Raw genomic sequence first — 5,782 nt, 5'->3', positions numbered from 1 at the left:
ACAACATCTTCCCTGTCTTGCTGGATGTTGTTGCGGGCGGCGCAACCACGGTTGCGCAGGTTGTTGATTCCATCTCGTCACTCGACCTCATGTTAGAGGTCGGATTGTTTGTGCTCTCTTTGTTAGACGTACTATTTGTGAAATGTTTACGAAGTCAAGATGAGACAACTTATTTGAAAAACCTAGAGGCAACAAAACTCTAAAACCTAGCTAGGACCAACTAAACCCTTCGGTTCGCTCGAGATGATGAAGTCTTTGGCCGGTAGCCATTTCATCTGATGGTTCCAACTGAGCTGGCGATGTAGGCATGGACGAAAACCAAATAAATTGCAGCTCTCCTCGTGAACTCCTTCTCTCAAAAAAAAATGATTTACGTGAACCGGCGAGCGGAGCATGGTGGGCGCTATCTGTTGGTGATCACCCTAATAGACAGAAGAAGAGTGAGAGGACACAAAATCCCCTCCATTGAGCTCTAGGACTCTGTTTATAGGGAAAGATGGTTGGTGGGGTTGAGATTTGCAAATAAGTCATTAGCAGGGTTCAAAATTTCGGCGCTTTTGCCAAAATTTAGCGAATTTTGATAATTTTGGGGTTTGGCCGAAAGAAAATTCCAAAATTTCACATTATATTAATATTTATATGTGCTATATAACTCTAGCCACAAATTTCTATTGTTTATGTTGCATATTATTCTACTCAATAGGTGTGTGTCATAAATCATTCTAATATTTTTGTTAGATTTATTTTGGGAAATATACTTCTTGTTTAAGTCTCTAAAAAGTTTTGGCGAAATTTCGTCTAAATTTCATGAATTTCAGTAATTTTGGGGTGGCCGAAAAAATTATAATACCAAAATTAAAAATATGACTCTTATAATTAGACGCTTAGATGTTTATACATATGCTCTTTTTAGATACATGGGATTCGCTGACTTATGATACACCCCAACAATGCCAATGGGCTAGCGATGATGATCGATGGTGGTGTACTTCAGGCTTCCCGTTTGAATTGAAGCATGGATGGAGCCATATGGCCGAGGCCTTGGCTAAATCTTTACAAGAAAAGAAACTTGCGTGCGCATTTGCAATGTAGACCAGCAATAAGCACGATCATCTCGCTGTGGCTATGGAAATGGTGGCATTCAAGTAAGCAATGCACTCGGTCGACAGGCTGAGAAATGTGTTCATGAAGAGGTCGTCAATTGGGTCAACGACGGCCACCCCAACCAGCTTGCATCTCCCTTCTTCGTCCATTCTTTCCCCAGTGCCGGATCTTATGGCTCCCCTCGACTCCTCAGAGGTCAGTGTTGTCTCAACGAACAACGGCGGTGCTTTGTAGACGCTCCCAACCGAGAAGCAGAACCTCGACCTGAACTTGAGATCAACCTTCAAAAGGAACATAAAGCACAATGCTTGTCAATAGCATTTCATTGAGACTTCTGATCTTGTTCGTCACATATTCTGAGTTCTGGTACTAAGTACTAATTAGACCACGGAATTAATCTTCTATTGCTCTTTAGAAAGAAGAAGAACAAAGAAGAAATAAATATGAGGTAAAAACTAGTCTTGCGTGGATGCAGATAAGACAGGACCGCAGGAGACGCACGGTTACCTGACCAGTGGCTCGATCGATGGTTCCGCCCAGTGCTTCGGGCAAGATGTCGATCTTGAGGAACGGCGGTAGCGGCAGCCCGAGGAACCTGGTCGTCGCGCCGGACATGGACGGGATGTACAGGGTCGCCACGTCGAAGTCGACGAGTACCGTGCCATCCTCCCCGCTCTTCGCTCCGCGCCCGGCGCCCACTGCCGCGGCCGCCCTGCGCGTTGTACGCGAAGTCCGGGTACCTGGCGATGCCGAGCCGGCAGCCGTCCCGCGTCCGGAACTCGACGTTAAGCGTGTCGGGCTCGGGCCGCGCCTTTGCCGCGACGGCAGGGGAGGATTGCTGCTCGCTTCCGCGGACGCATGCTACCGCCCCGGCTCCGCGTCTGATCGACGGAGGCCGTGGGAGTCTCGGTAGCGCACCGGCAGCGGAATAAGCGCGTGGTCTTCTCGTCAAATTTGTGAGTTTTGGCCGGGCTGATGGGAGGTCTGGCGAGGAGGCTCTGATGCCGCCAGCGCCGGGTGCCATTGGGAGTGCGTGCGAGGCGCACCGTGAGCCGTGGCACTGCAGCGGCGGTGAAAAGCAGCAGCCGATGCTGCTTTGAAGCGTGAGGTAGAAATTGCCTTCGATGGCCATGGCCTTATCGCTTCGATGTGTTGCTGTTGCCCCTGTTTGTTTTCTTCATCAATCCTCATTTTCCCGAGGCGTGGAGTTTGCCACGCACTGTCAGTTTCAAGTAGTGGGCCTTAGCATCATCAAGCCTTCAAAAGCTAGTGGAGCATTTCCATTTTATTTTGGATGGGGGCGCCGGGCTTTCCTTTGCTCCATAATTGTCAAACGTTCATAGTTGGGCTGGGCCATCTCCAGAAAATGGGCTAGGATACATTTGAAACTTGCCAATGCTTTTTGTAGTTTTTTTGTTAATAAAATAACTATTTACGTGAAAGAAACCTGGTGTATGCTTTGGGGGCGGCACAAGGACAAGGTGAGATCTCCTACTTTATCTCGGTGTTTGGTTAGGGACATGGGGACAAAGTCCTCCTAAAAGGGGAATATTCTCTCTAGATTTAGGTCTACCTCGTCCTAAAATTAAGCGGACTATCTTATCCCACTTCGACGCCATGAGTCTCTGTTTGTGCTTCCTCTTCTTCACGTCGCGACAGGTTTCTCTCTAGATTTAGGTCTACCTCGTCCCAAAATTGAGCGAACTATCTTGTCCCACTTCGACGCCATGAGTCTTTGTTTGTGCTTCCTCTTCTTCACGTCGCGACAGGCGGGGCACCGATAGTCGGGTGGCATATGCAGGGGCAGCAGCAGTGAACATGTCAAGCGAGGATGAGGCCAACAACGAAGGACACATCAGTAATGGGCGGGGTCAGAGCCATGGCGAGCAAGGGCAGGGCTGACCATGGCGAGCTAGGACTGGAGCCATGTGACGAATCAGGATCCTATAGGTTCCCCAATGGGCCGATTACTCGGTATAATCCTGGGCCGACCCAAGGTTTGCTTGGTGAACACGGAGCAAGGTGGCATGATCACCAAGTACTCAAGGACCGACCTAGTCGGATACTTAGCATGTGTTTGGTTGTGGGATCACCAGGGTTGGGCTGAATCCAACCCTGATTTTTGGGATGGGGCGAACCCAGTTCTATGTTTGGTTTAGGAGGTTGGGTTGAACCCAGTTCTATGTTTGGTTGTATAGGTTTTATGTAGTGGGATGAGTCACTTACTGGTGGGGCCCATGTCGCAGCCTCTCAACTCCTTCTTCTACCTCTGTCTCGTGTTGCTCCTACTCGCGAGCTCGTTGAGGCCGCACGCCGCTCCTCTCTTTGAGGCCGCTGCCGCCGCCGCTCGGCCTAGCCGCGAGCGCTGACCCTGCCGCAGCTCCAAGGCCACACGCGACGCTGCTTGACCTAGCCACGGGCGCCGCCACCACCGCCATTCCTCGGCCCGGCCGCCAGCACAGGCCCCCCCCGTCGTCGCTCGGCATAGCCACGAGTGTCGGCTCGGCCACAGGCGCCGTCCCCATCGCTACTTGTCAGTCCACAACTGCTTGACCCGGCCGCTGGCACCACCCCCACCGTCGCTCCTTGGCTTGCTCCGGCCATCGTTGCTTGGCCTAGCCGCAAGCGTCGCCCCATTGTAGCACCATGACCGCACGTGAGACGTGCCGCACACAACTGGTCGAACCCTGTCCGCTTGTTTTGGTAGAATCAGATGGACCCGAATCTCAGTGGAATATTCCCTCTATGGGCTGAACCCAACCCACACCTCTTCAAACCAAACACTCGTAAAAATGGGTCCACCCCACCCCAAACCTAGTTGGACCCTCCAACCAAACACATGCTTAGGGAAATTAGTCTCTGTTATAGAACTAGAACTCTCCAATTGTAACCGACTAGGACTAGAAGAACCGCCTTGCCATCTGGACTATATATATATAAAGAGAGGCCGGCAGCATCCCTTGTACATCACCTCAATTATATAATCCAACACAAAGGCACCACGACGCACTGGACATAAGGCTATTACTCGATCACGAGGACCCAAACCAGTATAAATCGCTTGTCTTCGCATTTACCGTCGAGTTCTGCATACGCCGAAGCCCACCAAACTTTGCCCCGGGTAACCCCGTGATAGGTTGTTGGTCATCAAACACCGACAGCTAGTGCACCAGGTAGGGACTTTCAGCAAATTTGCAATCGAGAGTTCGATGGACCTCATCATCAGCATGATTTTTTGCCGGGTTTTGAGTTCATTTTTGGCTCCTAGGTCTGCATAGCAGACGATAGCGGTACACTTCAAGGCCGCCTCATGGAGATTCCAGAAGTGCAAGCTTTTCCAGCTCAATCTAAGGATGCGCTGGATGATTTCATTGAGAAGATTCAAGATTTTTTTAATTTATGATTCTACTCAGATTCAGAAAATTCTCGACAAGTTTGAGTCTTACTCGGACTTTGCCTCTAGTGCCCCTACTTCGACTCCCATACAGATTACGGAATTTAGCCTCCATCTATCAAGAGTCAAGCTTGGGCATGACAAGATATGATCAATAGATTCCCTTGGGTGGTGCACAGCATGGCCTGGTATTCACATCTATACCCAAAGGCAACATTGTACACCAGCCACTCTGGATCATGCCATCCTCCCGGGTAGTCAGCACTTTGTCCTAGCTTCTATTCCAAGTCGGTTCACCACTTCCAACCTCTGAGGGGTCTAGGGTCTATAGAAATTCTTCATAGTGTTGATACTGCCAAATATGAAACAAATCTCTCTGCTATTCTCATAGCCGAGAGCTCTTCATGATGCGCCAACCTTTGCTACGACCCGAGAGACTAGACGTTCTTCTAGAAGATGAAACTCTGAGTGAGGTCTCAGATGAACATCTAGAAGTAGTCAGAGAATCTAAACAAGACAAAGCAGCGCATCTGAAGAAGAACAGAACCAAGGTAGCACGCAAGCACCATGCAGAGCATCGCAAGGAAGCCATGCGACGCTAGCAGGCTGCTCTCAAGGAATACGAAGATGAACTTGCGCAGAGACAACTTGAAGATTAGGCAGAAAGAGATCGCGTCGTGAATACTCAGAATCATAGCAATGTTAATCGTGATCATGAGTGAGCTTGGCAAGGTGTCTCACGTAACTTGGATCCTGAATTCATTCAAGTTTCAGGTCATAATGTGTATACCACTCCATATGAGAAATTATGGCTGTGGAAAATGCTCTTGCCACCAAGTCTAATCCCCATCCAGATGATGAGCGGTTCGCGCCTACAGTCTGCTCTATTGCAGCTTAATAGGAGAAATTCCACTTTGGTTCAGAATCCTACTCTATAAGAACAAAGGCATCCTGCCTCTCAGCATCTCGGGAGTCAGGCCAATCAACAGAGGGGTAGTCAGAACAACCCTCGTCTAAACCCGGGTGACTTGCGTAATCGTCTCAGTCATAGAGAAGGCCGCATACAGGGTTGGATGTTATCGATGGTTTTCCTTGCTTCTCCAACAGGCTCAAGGCTGTTCTACTCCCTCACAAATTCAAACCTTCCAATTATTCCAAGTATGATGGGAAGATAGAGTCATGGCAGTGGCTGGACATCTACTCTACAGCATGCAATCTGGCAGGGGGAGCAGCGACATCAAGGCTCTCTTTTTGCCGATGGCACTCGAGTCTGTTCCGCTTCAA

The 5,782-nt window shown here is 49.5% G+C and overlaps 1 pseudogene; it reads right to left on the bottom strand.

The window, feature by feature from the left end:
* Positions 1–876: 876 nt before the first annotated feature.
* LOC136463978 (uncharacterized) lies at positions 877–2,254 on the bottom strand (annotated as a pseudogene).
* Between the last annotated feature and the right edge of the window lie 3,528 nt (positions 2,255–5,782).

The sequence above is a fragment of the Miscanthus floridulus genome, chromosome 7, assembly GCF_019320115.1.
Source record: "Miscanthus floridulus cultivar M001 chromosome 7, ASM1932011v1, whole genome shotgun sequence".
NCBI lineage: Eukaryota > Viridiplantae > Streptophyta > Magnoliopsida > Poales > Poaceae > Miscanthus > Miscanthus floridulus.
The sequence above is the reverse complement of the archived record's forward strand: the minus strand, read 5'-3'. Positions and strand labels throughout refer to the sequence as shown.